Source organism: Pinus tabuliformis, chromosome 1_2 (genome assembly GCF_031772625.1).
Source record: "Pinus tabuliformis cultivar Carrire ecotype Pingquan chromosome 1_2, CPIR1, whole genome shotgun sequence".
In the NCBI taxonomy this organism is placed as follows: domain Eukaryota; kingdom Viridiplantae; phylum Streptophyta; class Pinopsida; order Pinales; family Pinaceae; genus Pinus; species Pinus tabuliformis.
This window is the reverse complement of record NC_142298.1, coordinates 95468544-95493275: the sequence shown is the minus strand read 5'-3', so window position 1 is coordinate 95493275 and position 24732 is coordinate 95468544.

Sequence of the window (24732 nt, the reverse complement as noted above, 5' to 3'; positions counted from 1 at the left end):
TTCTCGGATTAGCTACAATAGTTTCTACAAAACTATGACTTAAACAGGAAATTTCTGAAGAATGTACCATTTTTGCTCTAATTTCATCGTTTAACCTTAAACTTCTTTTGACTATTTTTCACTTTTACTTTGGATCAAATTCATTGTAGCTGGTGAAAGTGTTTTCATATTTGTTTAACCCTTAATTTATTCATGTTTACTTTCATTGTTTACTGTTTACTTTTTACTTTTACCGCTCTATTTTTTCATCTGTCTTCACTTTGACATGAATTTGTATGGTATGCTTTGTAACTATCTTTTATGTTGTTTATCTTCATGCTAGTTGATTTACTTGACTTAGTATTCAATCTGATACTCTTTAATCCTGATACACTTTGACTATTCTTTACTGTGTCCTTATGCTTTCACTGTGTAGTTTAAGTTTTTACTGTCTGTTTCAACAATAAATCGTCTAATTTCATGTTTCCTTTGCTTGTCTTTTTAAAGTATGTTTTATCTTCTATCTCCGTTTGAAAAGAATTGATAACAATCTTGGAGTAAACAGGTCTTATGACTAGTATTAAGACTGCTTATCCAAGGATGTGGTATTCTTATCACTTGTAAAACAAAACAAATTGTTAAGAAAGCATTTGTTTGCAGGGGAGGTCGAAAAGTTTTCATTTGAGCTTGAGAGGTCTGTGGAGTGAGTCCAGAACGATTTTTGGGAGGTAAACCATGGTCGAATTGGTTAACATAGGCTTTAATATGGGTTACATAGGGTTTTACATAGTAGAATGGGCAAAGGACAAGAAAACCTAGGTTCCTAGAGTTTGAACTTTAATGGGAAAACTTTCAAAATATGGTGCAAACTGAACAGTAGATGGTTTGTCGTGTAGCAGGTAGGCGGTAAGCGGGATCTATCGCACCACTTTTGCAGAAGGGTGGTATTTAGCATTGGGCGAGTGATTCCATAGGATTGGCAATGCGTGGCGCGGGTATTGTTCACAAAACCGCTTGGAGATCGCGTGCTAACACACGGTCACAAAGGGTCACGCGATATGAATAATGGCCGTCAGATCTTGAGGACTTCATCGGATGACTGTTGGGGCTCTGAGATGATGAGGATTTAATGAAGGCAGGCCCAATACATTTAGGAATTAATTAATTATATCGTGGTTGACGGGATTGGACGGTGAGGCTGTTAATTAACCGCGAGGGTTAATTAATCCCTTATTAATGCAGCGAGAGATTAAGGGTTGTTAATTATTTATTGATTAACTAATTAATCCCGATTAAAGATGTTTTATGGTTATAACTAACCAAGGGGCGAGATATATAGAAATTTAGGGTTTTATATAGTTAAATAATACGGAAATGGGTTAATGTCTACAAGGGATTTATATATTAATATCTTAATAGTTAATATGACATTGAAACGAAAAGAGCTAAGTATAAAACAGTTGAATTGTGTATTTAACTCAGGCTTAAGTGAAAAGGGTTTTTTATGAGAAATTATGTAATTCTCCTAAGTAAAATAGGATTTTACTTTGGAAAAGACTTATGAAAATGAATGAATGATTGTTTTAAGTACTTAGGCTTTCAAATTATGGGGCCGAGGGTCCAGTCCCTCCAGAAGTCAGAGAAATGCTCTAAGCCCCTCCAATTTAGCAAATACCTTAGTACTTAGGGGAAATTAGTGAATAATTAGGAAAAATGAGAAGGGGAGTTAATTATTCTAACTTTTCTTTGCTTGAAATGCTTTCAATGTATTGTATACCTTAGCCTTGTGATGAAAGTGAAAGATTAACGCTTTTAGAGACATTATCCATCACATATGATTCTGCAACACCATCTACCTACCCCAACAACTTTAACCTAGAATTTTTTCTTCTTTATTTGGGTGCACTTAGACTGGAAAACCCTTATCAAATCTTCCTTTTCTTTTACATGGCAAGCCTACCTAAGTCTACACTTATTACATCCAAAGGCTCATATTAGACTGTTGAGCTACTTTTATTTATTGTTGAATTGAGGCTTCTATGATCCATAATATTTACAAGTAGAACTTCGGCCTAAATCACATAAAGAGAGATAAATGCCAAGATAAATGCCAAGATTACACTGTTTGGTCAAATTTTATTCTCTATCTCTAAAACATAAAATTCAAATATGAACTAGCCAAGCTTAAGCTATTTGACTGTTCATCAATTGTGGCATAAATTACAAGCTGCACACAATTGTTTATTGCATAAGAGTAGAAAGTAGTGGAATTTAAACTTGCACACTTTCCTTGGTCTTTCTTTTGGTGGGGTTAATTTTCTTTCACTTTTTTGACCATCTTATTCTTTTTACCCTTTGATTTTCCTTTTAGGGTATACCCTATTTACATTTTTTAAATTTTTTTACTTTTTGAAAATATGGAAAACCTTTGCAACAAGAAGAAGTATGAACATACTAGATAGCTCAACAAGTCAATCATGATATATGACACCTATTGGTATAGGAGTATAACATCCAGTCCAAAACAGATAAGGCAAACAGCTTCATTGAGCACATCCAACATATTCGCCAGCAGGTTCATGACATTCTGGAGAAATCAAATTCCAAGTATAAGCAGCGACATGATCAACATCAGGTGCCACACAAGTTTCAGGTGGGCGACAAAGTTTGGTTGCATTTGCAAAAGGAATGCCTTACCAGAGCCTATAGGAAATTGAGACCACTCTGATATGGTCCTTACACCATTACCAAGGCTATGGGAGACAATTCATTTGAGCTTAGAATTCCCCCATTCCTTATCCTGCACCTAGTTCTCAATGTGGACCACCTTCGGCCATACTTTCCACCATTACTAGACACATCTGACATTGCACAACAACTCACACCCACAGAGTTAAATCCAAATTGCATGGAACAAGCTACATCTAATTGGATCATGGACACACATATCAAGAGCACTCACCAGTAGAATATCCAACTGTATCGAGTTGTCAAAGTAGGGCATCTCCTTTGCCGGAGCAAGTGGCTCACCAGGGACCAAGTTTAGAAAAAGTTTCCTCATCTCATGGAGGAACTCAATGAAATGGGGACCATTGCTTCCCAAGGGGGGAGGAATGATCCAGGTGGATATTGGTGGCCAGCCACCATGTCCACTTGGAGCCCCACCATTGTTTCTTTTAACTTTTTAGTTTCCTTTATTATAGCACAATTTACAATTTTTAGCAGCTTTTCAGGTCCTGAACTTCCGGAGCCATTTTGAGGCCCTAAACGATGTTTTTTTGGAAAACTGGAAGCAGCATGGGTCCATCGACCAACGTTTCTCTTCCCAAAGTTGTAGTTCTCAGATAGATCTTTCTAATAAGATATTGTACGCATCAAACGGATATCATATGTCAAGGTTACGACCCTGGGAAGTTGATGTACCAATTTTCCCAAACGGGGCCCAAAGTTTGGCATTTCATCTTCTAGGGTTAGGTTTCTCGATGTTTAGGGTGCTTCTCAACAATAAATAGGTCTTCGAGCCTCGTTGTAACATAGTTCAGAGGCATGTAGCCACCACATCTCTTCTTAGAGATAAGCTACCATTGCCCTAGCTGGTTTATTTCCATAACTGTTTATAAGCATATTTCAGTATTTTACATTAATGAAATGAAGTATTATTTCCACTACATGTTTGTGTTTATGGTTATCTCTATAATTTTTTGTGTTCCTATTTAAATATAGATCAGTGGTATCAGAGCGGTCCGTTTTTTCTCTCTTTTTCCTTGCATGTCACCAACAAGGTCAAGGTATAAGGAGTTAGGGCTTGAGTTGGTCAAACCTTTGCAAGACCAGCCCCACAAATCCCAACGGAGTCCCATGGTAGATGAGAAGAAAGCTGAGGGGGTAGGAGATCCTATAAAAATCTTGCTCGAAGAAGCCCTCGAGTGATAAGGGAATGCGATGGATGGACAACATTGCCTAGATCCTTTAGTGGCTACCCATAAGCAACACTTCGGCTTCCAGTAGGTACTTTGGAAACACCACTTCCTTTACGGTACAAGTTAATTTTGAAATCCCCATATTCGAGTGTTAGATATATGTAGATGTCATAGATAAATGGTTAAATCTGCTAGAGGGTTATTTTTCTGTTCATGAATTTTGTAGGCAGGAAAAGATTGTTTTCTCTCCTCTCAAATCAGCCCCCCCAAGTCAAGGACTGGTGGGAAACCTACTGCGAGCAGAAGGATGAAAATTTCGGCTCACTATTTTCAGCCACACCCACCTGGAATTCATTATGGGATGCCATCAAGGAGTAGCACTACCCTATCGGAAGCTATGAGGATCAATACATAAAGTGGACCACGCTGGGGCAGGGAAGGGACCAAGACGTGCCAAAGTTTACCAATCTTTTCCATACCCTTTGCAAAAAGTTGGTTATCCAGGATTCAGAGCAACATTTGATACTCAAATACCGGGACTGCCTGCACAAGTACATCTAGGAAGAAATAGAATTCATGAACATCTCCTCGCTCAACGTAGCATACCGATATGTCATCAAGGTCAAGAAGAATTTTAAACAAAAGAAGCGAGACTTTGGATCTGTGAATCTGAAGCAAGGGAAAGGTGCCCCTAAACTGTAGAACAAATAAAAAAGCCAAGGCGGGGTAGCCCATGACAAACTACCAAAGCTGCAAGCAAAGAAAAGTGTTGCGAAGCCAAAAAGGTACACGGGAAAATGTTGTGAGTTCCATAGGAGCTCCACTTACAACACAAGTGAGTGTCGGGCCAAGCAATCACTTGTGGTTGAGCTAATGGTTTTAGAATCATATGCATGTTCTGAATCTGAGTCAGAACTTGACAAGGGGGAATGACAAAAGGAAGTAGATTATCGATGCAGAGCCCAATGCCACCATTTCCACTACGAAGATCTAGAAGGAGGAAGCCGAAGATCTAGAGGAGGAGGAGCATCTCTTCCACTCCCAAATGTGGGTAAAGGGATCCCTACTATAGTTCATTGGCGACAGTAGGAGCCAAAAGAACCTCATTTTGGTAGAGTTCATGAAGCAGCTAGGCTTACCGGCCATAGCACATCCACAACTGTACAGCATCGGGTGGCTTCACCAAGGATGCGATCTTCGCATGAGCTATTAATGTCACCTTCCATACAACATCAAGCCCTTCACGGATGAGGTATTTTGTGGCATTGCTCCCCTTGATGTTTGTGATGTATTATTAGGACAACCATACTTGTGGAAGCAACATGTTGTGTATGAATCAAGGCCCTATGCTGTTATTATTACTTTGGGAAATAAGTTGTACATGATACCGGAGGTAGCACTGCCTACTGCCATCTCTTTGGTTACTACAAAAAATGCAATAAGCTCATTTCCAAAAGTGGGAAATTTTTTTTCCTGATGATATGCCGTCAAGGAAAGAAGAAGATGGTGGCCACGACTTCCTAATAGGGCCCCTCTTCACCAAAACTATAGATGGACAAGGTCGTGGAGGAGTGCATGGACATCTTCACCTCCCCCGCAGGGGTTCCTTTGCACTATCAGGTTAAGCACTCCATCGATGTGACCCTAGTTGTGCCGCTACCCAATGAATCAATCTATCGGCACTCTCTTCTTAAGAACAATGAAATCAAGAGGCAGGCTCAGGAGATATTGTAGAAAGGTCACATCCATTTGAGTTCATCACCCTATGGGAGCCCAATCATGTTGGTAGAGAAGAAGGACGAGACTTGGAGACTCTGTATTGACTATCGGGCATCGAACAAGATCACTGTCCATAATAGGTAACTGATCCCATAGATTGATGACCTCCTGGACCAACTGAAGAGGGGAAAATATTTCAGCAAGATTGATTTGAAGTCAGGATATCACCAGGTACCAATCAGACCCTCTGATGTTTGGAAGGTTGCCTTCAAAGCCAAGGAGGGCCCTTTTAAATGGTTGGTTATGCCTTTCGGATTGACGAATGCTCCTGCAACCTTCATGACGCTAATGGATGACATCTTGTGGCCATTCACCAACTCATTTGTAGTGGTATACTTGGATGACATCGTAATCTTTAGCCACAGTTGGGAAGAGCACCTCCTCGACATCCGGACAATTCTCCAAACACTGCGGAAACACAAGTTATGTGCCAATTTGGAGAAATGAACTTTTGGCATAACCCAAGTTCAATATCTGGGATACATTATTTATTAATAGGTGGTGCATGTGGATCCAGCCAAGATCCAATTCATTCGGGATTGGCCCTCTCCAACCACTCTAATAGAGCTCCGCAGCTTTCTAGGTCTTACCAACTTCTACTGCAAGTTCGTGTTAGAATTTTCTCATATCACTTGGCCCTTGAGTCAAGTCACCAAGGGAGGAGTGAAAGTAAAACTATTTTGGTATGAATCTCAACAGAAGGAAGTCATAGAGTTGAAAGATCACCTCTGCTCGACACTAGTGCTCAAATTTCCAGACTTGGAACAACCATTTGAGGTCAAGACAGATGCCACTGACTATGCTATTGGGGCAGTCCTTACTCAACAATTGCATCTAGTGTCATATCACAGTGAAACACTTTTAGACACAGTCTAAAAGTATCCCACTTATGACAAAGAGATGTATTCCATTGTGCAGGGCTTCCATGAATGGAAACATTACATTTTGGAGAAGGAAATGATCATCCACACAGACCACCAACCCCTCTAGTTCATGAAAACCCAAGGGAAATTGCAGAATGATCACCATCAGAAGTGGTCCACATACCTGCAACAGTTCCATTTTAATATCAAGTATAAGAAGGGCAGCACCAATAATGTTGTAGATTGCCTCAGTCAACCACTGATCATAGCATTAACCACCGTGCTCAACTCTTGTGGGCACGAGACTTCTCATTTGCCACTTCTCTACAAAAGAGGCCCAGAATTTGGCCACACATACCAGACACTCTTGGAGGGTCGGCATGTCCCAGATTTTCACCTCCAGGATGCCCTGTACCTTGGCCACCTTCGTGTTCCTAGAAGCGAGCATGCCAAGATGATTTGGGAAGAAGACTACAGGCAGGGTGCTAGGCATTTTGGAGTCGAGAAAATAGTGGCAGTACTGCAGAAGTATTTCTATTGGCTGAATCTTCGATAGGATGTCAGAAAGTACATCAGATCATGCACTGCCTACACCATTACTGAACTGACCGTCAAGAAGCAAGGCCTCTATATCCTACTGCCTATCCCTAGTCGACCTTGGGAGTCTATCACCATGGATTACATGTTAGGCCTTCCTTCCACTAAGCATGGAAACGATTGTGTTTTCGTGGTCATTGACAGGTTCTCGAAGATGGCCATTATGGTGGCCTGTAAGAAGAATATCATAGTAGAAGCCACTTCTAAACTCTTCTTTGAAAGAGTGTGAGTACACTTTGGGATCCCATAGTCTATCATCTCGGATCGAGACAGCATGTTCCTCAGTACATCTTCGTCCAGTCTCTAGTTGATGCTGGACACCAAACTCACTAAGTCCACAACCTTCCATCCGCAAACTGATGGCCAAACAGAGGTTTTCAATAGGATGATTGTACAAATTATGCACATGTATAACTCAAAGCATCCACAAACATGGGATGAGAGCCTCCCCTATGTTCAACATAGCTACAACCAAGCTCTCCACAACTCGACTGGCCACAACCCTTTTTATGTGGGCTTGGGATTCTAGCCACTATGTCTCATTGATGTGGCCATTGCAGCTACTCACACATATTCGGCTCATGTCCAGTCCGAAGCAGATAAGGCAAACAACTTCATTGAGCACATCCAACATTTTTTCCAATAGGTCCATAACATTATGGAGAAATCAAATGCCAATTACAACTAGAAACATGATCAACATCAGGTGCCACACAAGTGTTAGGTGGGCGACAAAGTTTTGTTTCATTTACAAAAGGAACACCTTACCGAAGCCTATTGGAAACCCAAACCACTCCGATATGATCCTTACACCATTACCAAGGCTATCGGAAAAAACGCATTTGAGCTTAGCATTCCCCCATTCCTTAGCCTGTACCTAGTGTTCAATGTGGACCACCTTCGGCCATACATTCCACCATTACTAGACAGATCTGACATTGCAGAACAACTCACACCAACAAACTTAAATCCAGACTGCATGGAACAAGTTGAAACTAATCAAATCATGGACACATAGATCAAGCACACTCGCCAGTAGAATATCCAACAGTATCGAGTTGTCAAAGCAGGGAAACTCCTTCACCAGGGCAAGTGGCTCACCAGGGAACAAGTTCAGCAGAAGTTTCCTCATCTCATGGAGGAACTCAATGCAACGGGGACCATTACTTCCTAAGGGGGCAGGAATGATCCAAGTGGATATTGGTGGCCACCCACCATGTCCACTTGGACCCCCACCATTGTTTCTTTTAGCTTTTCAGTTTCCTTAATTGTAGCACAATTTATTATTTTTAGCAGTTTTTCAGGTCGTGAACTTCCAGAGCCGTTTTGAGGCCCTAAATGACATTTGTTTTGGGAAAGTTGGGAGCAACATGGATCCATGGACTAATGTTTCTCTTCCCAAAATTGTATTTCTCGGATATATCTTTCTAACGAGATATTGTACATGTCAAATGGAGATCGTATGCCAAAGTTACGACCCCAGGAAGTTGATGTACCAATTTACCCAAACGGGGCCCACAGTTTGTGTTTCATCTTCTAGGGTTAGGTTTTTGGATGTTTAGGGTTTTCCCATGTTTCTCAACAATAAATAGGCCTTCAAGCCTGATTGTAACACAATTTAGAGGCATGTACCCACGACATCTCTTCTCAGAGATAAGCTACCATCGCCCTAGCTGGTTTATTTCCATTACTGTTTGTAAGCATATTTCAGTATTTTACATTAATGAAATGATGTATTATTTCCACTGCATATCTGTGTTTATGGTTATCTCTGTAATTTTTTGCGCTCCTATTTAAATCCAGATCACATGTCCAAATGACAATGGATGAGTTGGTGACACAATTCACTCACCTTTTGAGATATATACCATATATATGTGAAGAAAATGTTAAGGTACAATGTTTCATTAATTTCCTTTCTCTCTCCTCTAAAGAAAGAATTGAATACAATAACACCAAAATGATGAATGCGACAATTGGAAGGGAAATGATATGCTACGAGCAAGCTAAACACATAAATGAAAATGTGAAATTGTGGCCAAATAAAATATATTCATGTTTGTACAAGTAGGAAAAGGAATAAAATTTAGTTCTTTTAAGAATTTTGCTAAGAGAGACGAGATTCATAATTTTGGGAAAAACAATGATCATACATAAAGTACTGAGACACAAATTGGATCTAAATAGACATACTTGAACAATAAAGGAAGGAAAGGGAAGTAATAAAGTGTTGGGGCTATGGAGAGCCCCACATATTGTAAAAGTTCCCATATAACACAAAAATTATGTATAATTTATAGAATATTCAAGAGGCATCCACAATGAATGATGTAGATAGAAACATTCTACATATTAACACAACAATGGAGGAACACCAGGAGGAACATCAATCCACCATGCTAGAGATAAAAGTTAAAATTTTGAGCCAACCCATTTCTATTTTCATAGATGATGGAGCCAGTTTGAGTTATGTTAGTTCCTGGATTGTAGAAAAATGTAAATTAAATTAAGGAAAAAACTCTTAGTTAGTTCAATTGGCTATCAACACAAGGAGGAAAGTTACTAATCCGGTGAAGCTATGTCCTATTGATTTCAATGGAAGTAAACCCACTATGAATACAAACATTATTCCTTTAGGTTCTTATGATATAATTGTGGACATGGATTGGCTAGAATGACAAAGAGTGATTCTTAACTATTTGGATAAATTTATTTCATGTACCATAGATAATTGGGAAATTTATATTGTAAATGGTATACCTAGACCCATTTTTGTTCAAAAAATATCCACTTTATAGTTAAAACGGTCTACTAGAAAAGGGTGTGATCTATTTTCCATTCAAGTTGAAGATCATTCATAGGAAACCAAATCTAGACTCTTAGATGATTTGGAAGTAATTTAGGACTACAAGGATGTATTTCCATATGATATTCCTAGTTTTCGATGTAAGAGCATCATGACTTCTTTATAGAACTAATGTGAGGGGCTATATCAATAACTAAGGAACCTTACGAGATGAGTGTGCCAAAATTAATGGAGGTAGAAATGTAGCTTCAAGAATTATTAAATAAAGGGTATATCAAATGAAGTGTTTCATGGTGGGGTGTACCAATACTGCTTGTTAAAAATAACGATGGTAGATTTATTTTATTCATTGATTATAGGCATCTCAATAAATTAATATATAAGAAAAAGTACACAGTACCTATAATCAATGATTTATTTGACCAATTGGGAGAAGAAACAATTTATTCTAAAATAGACCTAAGGTCTGGAAACCATCATTTAAGCATTAGAGATGAAGATATTCCTAAAACAACTTTATGAACATGATATGGGAACCACGAGTTTACAATGCTTCCCTTCGGACTTACAAATGCACCAACTACCTTTATGTTCTTAATGAATAACATTTTGTTGACAACATTGGATACCACCAACGGTTGGGGTTCTCCCCAATACAGAGTCCCAATTAGACATCACATCGTTTGGATAGGAGCCCCATCAAGAACAAAGGCCTAGATTCCATTTATTCTTAGATATTTTCCTTGACCACAATTAACACATAAGAGAGTGCAGACATACTTTGAGAAAAAAAATAAGTAAACCCTATGAAACACACATTTGCAATATGTATAATGTACTTTCATGGATGGGAAAAGAGAGAGTGAGAATCTAGAAGAAAATTAATATTACTATACTAATAAAGACACACATCAGCATAGAATGAATCATTAGTTAACCTACAAAATATTTCACATAGAAACAACAATCATGAAAGCAAATAAGAGCGCACATTCAATCAGATGTCTATCAAATCCATCAAAAGAGTTCATTTTCAGTGGTGAATATGAATACAAATGTACATCACAAACATTAAAACAATAGTCTTACAACATTCAAGACACATCCATGTAAGTGCATTGTCTTTGTGAGCTTCAAATATTCAATGAAAATTTGAAGATACACAATTAGAACGATGCAAAACTGGCCCCAATAGTGGAGCATTGAGCCACCAATTTCTCCTCAAAAGAATGACCTTTTATCTTATGCTAAGATTCAGAAGCCAAGGTGAAAAGTCATTTTCTTGAGATATGAGAGTTTATTTTAAAAAAATGAGGTGACATTTCATCTCTAATGTGACTCTTGACATCCCTCATGACTCTTGAGCTCCTATGTGACTTTTGAGATCCTACATGGCTATTGAACTTCCTAGTGACTCTTCAAATTCCATTTGTGATCATTGGGCTTCCACATATTTTACATTTTCCAATTTTTTATATTACATAATTACATTCTGCCATTAATGTGGAAAAATACATGACACGAAAGAACATTCTTGTGTTGACACTTTGAAGAGCTACAATTTGGTGACTATGATATGAGACTTTATTGTAATGTAGAAATTCCAAGTTATTCTCTTTGCTACTATTTATTAAAATCTTCGTGATTGATCTCAAATGTGTTTCATGTTTAACCTCCAAAGGGCTTGGATAAGTATTGGAACATTCTAAGTAAACATGAGTTTCCACCTCTATGTTGCGGTCCAAGGCTCCTTTATATCCTTCATGATGGTACCTTTGTGTCTTATCTCTGTAAGTGTCATTCTGAAACTCCTTATTAATGATCTTCTTCTGCATTATATGCTATTTTAGGATGATAATAGCTACAAATGAAACTTATTTATAGCAAGACAATATCACTCCAAAAATCACCTATTCTACCTTGGATTCTCATGTAATATACTGACTGTGATGGGAAAATGAACAATGACTAAGAGCAAGAGGTAAGAGGTGAGGGTCTGGGCACTATGAGTGCGCAGTGGATGATGATTGAGGAGGAGACTCCAGGTATTTTATATCTTTCCACTGCAAGGTCCAAGGGATGACCCTACTATCCACTCGTAATGTGCAATGTGCACTGAAGACAAGGTTGATTAAGGCATTATGCAACGGGAAAGTGGAAGTAGTAGGAGTTGGGTAACAGTGTTTTAGGGATGCACAATGCACAATGAAGGAATTTGTCCTCAAGATGGGTGAATTTTTAGGATAAAATATCCTCACCACTGTGGATTATAAGTTCACAATGCGCTCATCACTTGGCTACAAATTGAATGTCCCTATAACTTGCACATGATGTGAGGACAAAGAAGAATCCCCAAAATTGACTAAATGTGAGATCAATATGACAAGAGAGAGAGAGAGAGCATTGTTAGCCCCCTAATTTGCTCTCTTTTTTCCATTTTCCCCTTCCTAAATCATAACCATTTACCATTGTTTTACCTCTTTTATACACCCTCATCTTGCACCAGTACAATAACGGTGACATATTTCATATAAACTTTATTTTTCATACTTTTAATTTAAGTTAGCATTAATGAATCATTTATTGCATGATTTCTTACTTTTAATCACTCTTTGTAACTTATCGATATCTCCAATGTTTACTTGGTAGTTAGAGTACTTATAGTGACCATTGATCCTAGTGCAGGATTGGATCTTGCACCATTGTCAGCACAACAAATCCTTACAGCAAATTCGAACCTCCTTAATCACCGCCTTGTTTTGAGCAGCTTCAACCATGATAGCAAGATCGATCCAAAGGCAGTGGAGATCGAATTGCCTTATTTTGAACAAGCTCAACCATGACAACAAGATCGATCCAAAGGCAGCCGAAATAAAATCTGTGAAGAACGAAAGCTGGAGACTGGCCATGGCCAGTTTTGCTAATTGTCTAAGTTTAAAGGCCGAAAAGCTAAATTCTGCGTTTGGTTATGTAATCGGTTGAACGATCTATTTTGGCCTTTGGACAAAGATCTATATAATGTAGAATGTAAATAGGACTAAGAGATTTTTTTGATAGAACTGAGACAAAGTTAGAGAGGTGGTAACAAGCTGTTGTATTTTGTTATCGCCCGAATCTAGACTGGACTATGTATTAACATATGTACTTGCCTCAGTGAATTAATAAAAGGGAGCTCTGCCTCATGTTTTACAAATCACATTTTTGTATTTGAGTTGATGAATTGATTAAAGTACTGAGCAACATTTTTATTTAAAGGGGAAACGAACTCGTTGGCTAGGGCCCAGCGAGCCCAACACGTTTACACCATTTCCCATTTTCTTGTAATTTGTGTTTGCATTTTCAAGTGTGATTTAATTTTAAGCACATCCATTTCTGTCTGAGTGAAAGTGGATCCATTGTGCGAAGTAGATAAATTCCCTTTCCTGCACTTGATTTCAGATTGGTTTTTCTCCACCTAGTCCAAGCAAGAGAAATAACCCTGCACCAGTGCATGTTGGTGTGATATTTCCATTTCTGCAAATTGTGTTTGATTGGTTTTCCCCGCCTAGTCCAAGCAGGAGAAATAACCTTGCACCAGTGCACATTGGTGTGATATCTCCTTTTCTATAGTTTTGTTTGATTGGTTTTCCCTGCCTGGTCCAAGCAAGAGAAATGAACCTGCACCAGTGCACGTTGGTGTGATGCAACAAGCCTTCTTAGTCTACTTCTCACAATATTCTTTCTTTCATTAAATGCTTATGACATGATAAATGTATATGGATTTTTTCTTTATTCATGCACTTTGTCAAGATCAGAAATATTCACTTTTTATGTGTGCAATTTGATTTAATAGTATAATAGCACTTGCAATAATTAAGTACTCGTTTTAAGAATTAAATGCTAAGTGCAGGAAGCTCTGATATGGTGCAAGAACTAGTTTCTTGCCATGGGATCTGAGTGCTTTGAACCCAGAAAAGTTCAAGCCATTGCAGGAAGTAAAAATCCTTTAGTAAAGACACCATTTATACCTTCTGCATAAGTCTTTGTTCCTGCACTAGTGCAAGTAGACTGCGACAGTACAGGATAGATTAGTGCAAGAAGGAAATCTCTAAAGGACTAGGTTTAAGGGCCCATCTGATGCGACTGCTAAGTGTCTCTGCTAAAGAAAAACACACACTCAGTAGTTAAATGATAATTAGCTAGAGTGCCCCGGATGCGGGTGGTTGTTAGCTATACAAGGCTCATGGCTTGTCAGCAGGGCAAGTGTCCGCCCAGACAAGCCACGTACACCAGGAGGACTTGCCCTAAATGTTCCAGCACGCAGAATTTAAGGAGAAGGGATATGGGTCATGGCAGAAGCGTCCCTTCGACATTTACTGCTCGCCTTGAGAAACGGAATATGGCGCTTCAAAGCCGGAGGTTCTCGGACATTCTCCCGCATTTCACGTCTGCTCCTGTTCTAGTCTTGAGGGAGGTGGCGGAAGCTCACTGTTATGGCTCTTCTTCAGGCTCTGAGAGCGACTGTGATGGCTTAGAGGCCATAGATTTGGGCAATTGGGGGGCATACTTGCAGTCTGGTTGCGAACCTGGGAGATTGGCGGTGTTGCAAACCTGCTACCCGCAGTCTTGTTTGAGGTTTGGGGGACTGGTTCAGAGTGACAATTCGTGTAAGCACACTCGCCACCCGCTCATTTTCAGTATGCAGCGCGAACGCCAAAGGGGAACCAGTCGGCGTGGCAGCTATAGTGGCAGAGCCCCGACTCAGGGGCATGCCCCTTCTCCCTCTTCCTCAATTGAAATATCTTCTGAGCGCAGACGACCGAGGGGAAGGCCTCCGGGCAGAGGAAGAGCGGCGGAAGTTCCAGAGAGAATGGAATGTGGGCACACTGAGCACCCTATGGTAAGATATCGCCTTCCATGTACATTGTCCAATTCCACTTTCTTCGTAACAGTTTCAGTGGAGCACTGCAGCAATCCATGGGGTGAAGATGAGGCTCCTCGTGCCAACCCTCCGCGGGTTCCTGGGGCAGTACCCACAGTTGACATGGAATTTCCCGCCATTAACATGCTGCGGCCTGTTCAAGATCCTGGAGAAGGCCCGAGTGAACCCATGCAGCGCAACGCTGGTAAGGCCATCCACCAGCCTCCCTGCTGCAAGATGGAGGACGAACCGCAAACAACTGAAGAAGATTAGCATGCCCAGCTCGCGCTCCAGGTTTTACAGCTCGGAATTTTCTCTCTGTCAGCTCCCTTCGCTATCTTATATGTGTCTGCACTTTGTCACTATGTATCTCTGTCCATCTCTGTTACAGTGTCGGTTCTCTACAGTTGTTTCATACTCCATGTGTTTCTGTTGTTTCAGTCTCCTTGTGCTTCAGTCCATGTATCGGCTACATGAATATCGCTCTGGTTTCAATCTTTTGTAATCCTGGAATGAATACTTCTGAGTCTACTGTCTGTCCCAGGACAAGTTTTACAGGGCCTTGGCTCTGTTGTAACAATGCTGATGTAATTTTTGCTCTTGCTGTAATATAATAGTTCAGTCTTATTTAGAAAAAAAAAGATAATTAGCTAGAGTGATTGCCCTTTATTTTTAATTCCCTTTTGCAAATGCATTCTTCCTTGTTCCAGTCTTAGATTATTTTGATGGTTCAAGTTTCCTTTTTCTCTTTTTAATTTGATTCTGCAATCTTTCCTTTAAAGAAAGTAGGGATTTATATTAGAAATATTCATACCATCTCTAGCATTCCCTGTGCTTCATATCTAAGTTTACGAATCCCCCGGATTGACAAATTAAGTGTTGAGGAGTTTACTTAAGTGTAATTCCTGCACCCAACATTTTGGCGCCATTACCGGGGAGGCGATTTGATTTGGTAAGAATTTTCAGATTATATAATAGAGGTAATTTTTCCTTTATTTTTGCAGTATTTTTTGGAAAATCTTCTTTGAAGGAATTTTACTCGTGTTAATTGATTTTTGACAACATTTTTTGTTAGAAGTTGTTTGTTATTTTTCTTTACTTTTTGAAATGAATGCCTAGAAAAGGTAAGGGTTCAAAGCCCACTAAGGTCCAAAATAATTTTGAAAATAATTCTCATATTGGGTCTCCTTCTGTGAGTAGGAAGCCCAATCCAATTCAAACCCATCATGCAGGAACAGTCCACCTGGATTTTGGTGACAACAACACAAGTGTGGTTCAACCTGTTGAGAGCGTTCAAGTAAAAGGGAAACAATGCCGCACCATGAAGATCATGTGGAAGGGACTGGTGAAAACTAGGTAAGTAGGGAACAATACACTTTTGCGTTTCCAATTATGGATCCTCATACTGTGGCACAAATGAAGAATATTCCACCATCAACTCTTCCTCATTTCGATGGTAAAGTTCATGAAGATCCTGACTTTGTCTATTCGAGTTTTATATTATATGTTGAAGTTATGATTATTCCACTAACGCTCAGAAGTTAAGAATATTTCCTGTTACTCTCAAGGAATCATCTCTAAGTTTGTTTATAAGGTTAGCAGGAAACACTATAGCCTCTTAAGATCAGATGCAGAGAGTGTTTTTGTCTAAATATCAAGAATATTACAAAAATCATGACATGCAGGATGAGATTTTTACAATCATATAGCATGATGATGAAACTCTTGAAGATTACTTAGAAATATTTCTGTATATTTTACAAAGGTCGAAACTTAAGCTTGATCCCAGTACTATTAGAACCTTGTTCTTAGGAGGACTTATTGTTAATGCTAGAGATAATTTAAATCTATTAGGACAAGGTGATATTTCTCAGCAAACTTTTGAACAAATTTGTGAATTATGCACGAAATTTTCAAGAAATCAGTATAGATTCGGTAGAGGAACTCGAAATAGAAATAGAAAAACTGAATCTACTGATGCTATGATTGTTGGACTAGAAAATAAAATGGAAAACATGAAAATTGTTATAATGAATACTGTTACCAAACAGTTGGACTCTTTAGAATTTCAACAAAAACTCATGAAGGAACAAGAGTCATTATGTATTTTCTGTCCTAAATGTAGACATAAGCATCCTCCTAAAGAGTGTCCTCTTAATTTGAAAGAAACTAATAAGTGTGCTATTTGTGCAGAAGAACATGTCACAGAAAAATGTCCCTCTATACCAGGACTTAAAGCTGTATTTACAAGGGGACAGCCTGAAGCTGAATACTTGTATGTTATGGGAGCAAGAAGGAATTGGCCTTAGGTAGGTGCAGGTATGGCTCCTGAATTTTCTCCACACTTTTGGTTATAATTCACATGCATATTCTTATCCTAACACTAATCAGTAGTGGTTGTATGGGAATCAATATCAGCATGGGAAACCTTCTCAACGATGACAATAAGGTTGGAGAGGGCTAACTCATTCTCCATATTCCTACCAGCCACCTATGCAATCATATCCATCTACGCATACACCTTATTCAATGCCTCAACTTCTGAGTCAGTCTACTCCACCATTGCCTTTACCTCCACCTTTTTGACCTCCTCAGTTGCCTACTCAACCTATGCCAAATCCTAACAATAATAAAGCAATGCAAATGATCTATGTAACAAACCCACCTTTACCATTCGAGTACCAGTCTATTCTAGTTGGGGTTCATGATGTTCAATTAAGATCGGGAAGGACTATAACATCAGAAAATCATAAGAAACCTAGATTGATTGTTGAAGAGAAAGGAGAAGAGGAAAATCTTAACCATTCTCCGAAAGTTGTCACTAAGTAGCCCTTACCCTATGAATCCTTGCCATATTCTTCCCACCAGCCTCCCTTCCTAGAGAGGCTAGTAATGGAAAGAAGTGAGCCTATTTCTGAGACTAGCTTGTCATTAGAGCTTTGGAATATTTTCATTAAGTTACATTTGCTTCAAGCCATCAAAGATATCCCCATTTGTACTAGGATTATTAAGGAAATCTATCTCAAGAAACCTGTGAGGAAGAGATTAGAACCCCAAGCCATTCAATTTGTTGGTAGGGTAGTAGAGTTGATGGCGGGATGTGTGTCTATGGAAAAATATACTAATCCCAAAAACATTGTTGCCTCAGTTCAGATTGGTAATGTCCTTGTCTCTAATGTTCTTATAGACTGGGGGGCAGCCATTAATGTCATGACTAAGCAAACCATGGATCAAATTTGGTTATCTCATTTTTGCCCTACTCTCACTGTGCTTGAATTAGCAGATAGATCTAAAATTAAGCCAAAAGGAGTATTGGATGATGTGATCATCTCATTAGATTCTTGGGAATATCCTACTGATTTCATTGTGCTTCAGCCAAAGAACCCAGTAGGAGGACATCCCTTGTTCTTGGGTCGACCATGGCTTGCTACAGTCGATGCATATATTGGATGTCATTCCAGTGATATGTATATTTCACATGGAAATTCTAAGAAGAAAGTTACCTTATACCCCCCTACTAGATCCATTCAGGTCATTTGAGATACTTTATAGTTGGATCAAAGCAGTGATGAGGATACTCAACCCATTTCCCTCATCTATCATTATACTGGGTCTTCACAACAAGATGAGATTAGAGATTTCCTAAATAATCTAGACACTATGCCTAATTTTGAGCCATTGAGCCAAATTTTCAGCCTAGATTTCCAAGACAATCATGATTCTCATTCTTTTGTACCACTGCATTTGACCACTCCCTTGAGTGCTCCTGAGCCTGATACTACTCTTGTTGAGATCAGCCCTGGTAAATCCTTGCATATTAGTTCAGATTTGGACTCATGTCAGTAGGAGCAGCTTGTGAATTTGTTGCAAAACCATCTTAGTGCCTTTGCTTGGGTCTATGAAGATATGAAGCATATTCCTCCTAAAACTTGTACACATCATATCTATATTCAGGAAGGAACCCAACCTGTCCAACAACCCCAAAGGCAAACGAATCCAGCTATAAGAGATATTGCGAAGGAAGAAGTATAGAAACTCTTGGATGCTGGTTTTATCTATCATATTTCTGACAATGAGTGGGTCTCTCCATTAGTGATAGTACCTAAGAAATATGGAAGATGGCAAATTTGTATTTATTATCGAGAGTTAAACAAAGCCACTTTCAAAGATTATTTCCCTCTCCCTTTCATTCACCAATTGCTTGATACCCTTGCAGGAAAGAAATATTTTTCCTTTTTAGATGGCTTCAGTAGTTATAACCAGATACAGATTGCACCCAAAGATCAGTATAAAAATACTTTTACATGTCCATGGGGTACATTTTCTTATAAAGTTCTTCCCTTTGGTTTACGTAATGCCTTGACTACCTTTCAAAGGCTAGTCCTGGCCATTTTTGCTGATCTAGAATTTGTAGAAATTTATATGGATGATGTTTCTATGTTTGGTGATTCTTTTCAAGAAGCTCTCAAAAATCTGGAGAAAGTACTTCTTCATTTTTAGGAAGCCCATCTTGCCTTGAGTGACAAGAAATGTACATTAATGTGCAAAGTGGGAGTGGTACTTAGCCATTTGATTTTTGGTAAAGGTATCTAAGTTGATCCAACAAAGATTGAAATCATTCTGCATCTTCCTACACCCAAAACTTGAAGGGAAGAAGAGTTTTTTTTAGGACATGCTGGTTACTATGGAGGATTCATTGAAATTTTTTCTATGATAGCTACCCCTCTTTTCTGACTTCTAGGTAAGGATAGTGAATTTTCTTGGACCACAGCTTACCAATAGTCTTTTGAAACATTGAAGGAAAAGTTAGTACATGCACCAGTTTTGACAGGTCCTAACTGGTCCCTGCCTTTTCACATTTCCTCTGATGCTTTAGATTTGGCTATTGGCACAACTTTAAGACAAGAGGAAAATAAACAATCATATTCTATTTATTATATTAGTAAGAATTTTTCTTCCACTGAATTAAATTGTACAGTCACAGAGAAAGAGTTTTTAGCTATAATTTTTGCAATTAATAAGTAGAGGCACTATATTACAGGATATGAAGTATTTGTACATACTGATCATTCCACAATTAAATATTTGATGAAGAATCCATTGACTAGTGGTAGAGTGACTAGTTGGTTACTATTGTTGCAGGAATTTAATATTACTATTGTTGATAGACCAAGAAAATCTAATTTTGTAGCATATTTTATTTCTAGATTAGGTAATCCTGGTGAAGCAACTCCTATTAATGATGATTTTCTGGATGAACATATTTTTGCTATGTCAACAGATTCTCTGTGCTTTGCTGACATTGCTAATTACTTGGTTACTGGGAAAACACCAACCCACTTGTCTGCTCATGAAAAATGGAATATTATTCAGAAAAGTGATGCATACTCCTGGATTCAAGGAGATCTCCTTTACACTGGTCCAGATCTGACTATCCATAGGTGTGTAAAAGAGGAGGAAGTGTTTGACATATTGAAATCTGCTCATGATGAACCTTATGGAGGCCAATTCGCTAATAAGCAGACTATATATAAAGTATTACGTGCTAGTTACTTTTGGCCTTCCTTGTTTAAGGATGCCAAATAGTATGTCAGGTGATGTGATAATTGTCAACGAATGAGCCAGCCTAATCAAACCAATGAAATTCCTTTACAGTCCCATGTTATGATCGAGCTATTTGAAAAATGGGCTTTTGATTTTATAGGGCCAATAAATCCAACGTCATTAAGTAAAAAGCATATCTTGGTTTGTACAGATTTTGTTACAAAATGGGTAGAAGCTAAAGCTGTTTCATTTGCAACAGAAAAAGTTGTTGTTGATTTTACTTTTACTGAAACCTTTACTAGATTTGGTGTGCCTAGAGAAATTGTTTTAGACAATGGTCCATAGTTTATTTCTAATCTAGTATAGGGTGTGATGGAGCAATACAAGATCGGGCACAGGAAATCCATGCCATATCACCTGCAAGAAAATGGCTAGGTGGAATCCAAAAACAAAGTGATCGAGTCCATTCTTACAGAGACAGTAAATATGCATCGAAAAGACAGGGTTGAAAGATTACCAGAAGCTTTCTGGTCATACATAACCACTTGGATAAATAGCACTAGACATCCATCATATGAGCTGGTATATGGTAAATAGGTTCTGTTACCAGTTGAATTCTAGATTAAGACTTTCAGAACTGCAGTTCAGTTAGGACTAGATCTCTCTAAGGCATAACAACAACATCTTCTCCAATTAAATGAGTTAGATGAATTTTATAGGGATGATGTTCAACAAAACATACTAATTCAACAGCAACACAAAATGTGGCATGACAAGTCTATTTAGAAAAAGAAATTCCAACTAGGTGATTGGAATTTCTTATGAAGTGATCTAAGTATTTGAGAATGGAGCAGTAGAAGTTAAAACTATTGATGGACAAAATTCAATATTCTTGGTAAATGGACACAAATTAAAGAAGTATTTTCAGCCACTTGCTAGGAAATATCAACTTGAAAGCCAGCTTGCTGGCAAGAAGATAAAAAATTTCTAATGAAAAGAAAATGTTGCTTGATCTTTAGATATGCTAGCAACCACCAAGTAAAAGCAAGTTCAACAGAACCAACCTTTATACAATTGGGGTAACTAGGGTGGATATTTTTATTCAAGTAACGTTTAATTCTCGCTGCAGATATTTTTCTTGCACGAGTGCAGGCAGTCCTTCCAAAACATTTTATGGCTTTCTTCATATTCCACTTTCGAATATTCCCTCATTTTTCTTCTTCAACCCCAGAATGATTAACCTTCCCTTATTCTTTTGAATTTACACTGTCCGTTTTGTGAAAACCCCACTTTGCCCTTAAATTTTTTTTCCCTATCCCGCTTCTATATATCCCCTCTTATGGTACTATTCCTGGAATCCCTATAACAAAATTCCTTCCCATTCTAAAATTTCCCTTTTCCCACTTATTTGTTCCCTCATGAATTCATTGCAGGATCTCATGCACAAAGAGCAAAAGGATATGCTCTGAAGCATCAAGAAGGGGCGAAGCAAATTTCCAATATAAGTTGAGGAAGCATGTTGGAAGTCCAACCTATAATTTATTTAAATTCCCTATTCTTTTTTAAATATTATCTGTGCACTAGTGCAAGCATGTTGTCCTATATAATAATGCAACCAGAATGGTACCAGGAGAATAGCATAGTTTAAGTGGTGCAACTAGACTGGCGCAAGCATGCACCCTGTCAAAAACATAGTACAATTTGTTATTTTCATAGTATACATCATAGGAAAGTGGTCATCATGAAAATTTATAAGAAATCCTTTCACTTAGTTGATGAGTACTTGTGATATCATATTAACTAGGAGAAAATTATTTAAAGTACAAGGTGTTTTTAAGTTAGGAATCATGATCATTTTTTAATGAACGCTATGTTCTTTTTTTGAATGATGAAGGAATGCATAAGTGTTTAATTGTTGCTTGGATATAATTTCCCCTTTCCACCATAATCATAGATGTCCTGCACTCATAATGATTACCTCACCTAGTCGTTAAAACGACGCCATAAGTACCAATCCGGCCTGATCTCAAAGATGTTGTGCATCCACGACTATTTCAGTGGAATGAATGGGTGATAAGATGGAAGGGATGATGGACGGTTGGATCCTTATCTATAAGAACCAATTTTCCCGGTGTTGCATGTAAATTCTTGACTATTCATAACTGTTAAGCAATTATGCCACCTATTCAAAGAAAACTTTCATCTCTCAGTAGGGTGGAAGAGACTGCTGAGTATCACAATAGTCTTGCACTATTGAAAGACTCGTGCTTTATTCCTTTCTTGCAAAATTTTGACGGGCACAATAGTGAAGTGGCCTTACAGTTTTCCAGAAGTTTCAAAAATGGCCAAGTAAAAATTGGGCCTCTAAAATTTAAGGTTACAAAAGAGTTTATAGCAGCAGCGACAATCTTGGAAAATACTGGTGAGTAGTGGTCTAAAAATCAGAAACTAGAAAGGAAGTAATGGCATAATTTCATTGTCTACAAGAAGATGGAGGTAGATTGGAAGGAAGGTGTTCCATGCAGTTCCCTACTGGGATAGTGGCAAGACCCCCTTTTCATCCTATAGACATTTGTAACCTATGAGGGAAGGTACTCCTGCACTTTTGTATATCATTTTAGGATGTTGCAGCATTTCGAAGCCACCTAGAACATCCAGTGGACGATGAATTTCCCCTATTTTTTGCTTAAGAGCTTGGGAAAATTGGCCAAAGGTGTGCGGGACAAACCAGCAGACCAGGCTAACAAGAAGTTATATCACCACGGCCTGATAAAGATTTTGGTCTAGAAACAATTAGAAGTAAAATGGATGACCTAGGAGGTGATGTTAAAACAACTACATAAAAAGATAGCTGCTGGAAAGGAGACAAAAGACCCCACCAACACAGGAAAGGTTTCGAGTAAGAATGAAAAGGGGAGTCCTTCTTGCACCAGTGCAAAAAGGAAATGACCTAAAAAATCAAAAGAAGAAAGGGCCCCATGTCCAAATAAGAAGATAGCTAGTGCACTTGTTGAAGAGACTCCTTCTATGCCACTAATACAGGAACAGACCCCCGAGAAGACAACTTGTTAATCCTTGCAGATGCAACAAATTTTGCAGAGGTTGAAGATGACACTCTATTGGAAGATTTCATTAAAAAGCACTGGAAAAAGAATAAAGAATCTAATGCAGGCAAAGAACCACAGTCCCCACAAGATGTTGAATCCCCTCCTACACCAGTGCAAGAAGAAGAACGAGTGCAAGAAGATGAACCAGTGCAAGAAGAAGAACCGCAAGAAGAAGAACCACAAGAAGAAGAACCACAAGAAGAAGAACTGCTAGAAGAAGAAGCAAAAGAAGAAGAAGCAGAAGAAGAAGAAGAAGCATAAGAAGAAGAAGTAGAAGAAGAAGAATTTCCTGATGTAACCGTGAGGGATACTGAGGTCCCTGAGGAAGACATAGCCCCTGTCAAGACAGAAAAAGAAAAATATTTGGTAGCTCCTGCTGCTCGGGTAGTTGAACTAGAGCTTCAAGTGAAAAACTTAGAATAGCTCATAGCTAAAGCACAGGAGGATAAAGAACAGAGTAAAGGAGAATTGACTTCGGAGATCCAGAAAAGGAAAAGAGAAGTTAGAGTTTGGAAGTACCGAGTTGTGCAATGTTTCAAGTGACTTAAAGAGGTGACAAAGAAACTAAAGAACATCAGAAAGAAGAAGTCTGAAACATTACAAGCTAATTCTAGTATGCCAGAGTGGGATTGAGCTAGAATGCTCAAAGTTTTGAAGGTTTTTCTGCAAAGGTAAAGAGTTGTGTGAGGACACACAACAGCTTAGGGATGGGAGGATGTTAACCCCCTAATTTTCTCTCTTTTTTCCATTTTCCCCTTCTTAAATCATAACCATTTACTGATGTTTTACCTCTTTTATACACCCTCATCTTGCACCAGTCGAAGAACGGCGACATATTTCATATAAGCTTTATTTTCATACTTTTAATTTAACTTAGTATTAATTAATCATTTCTTACATGATTTCTTACTTTTAATCACTCTTAGTAACTTATCGATATCTCCAATGTTTATTTGGTAGTTAGAGTACTTACCGTGATCATTGATCCTAGTGGAGGATCGGATCTTGCACCGTTGCCGGCACAACAAATCCTTGTAGTAGATCCGAACCTCCTTGATCATCACGTTGCTTTGAGCAACTTCAACCACGACAGCAAGATCGATCCAAAGGCAGCTGAGATTGAATTGCCTCATTTTGAGCATCTTCAACCATGACAGCAAGATGAATCCAAAGGTAGGCGAGATTGAATCTATGAAGAACAAAAGTTGGAGATTGGCCACGACAAATTTTGCTAACT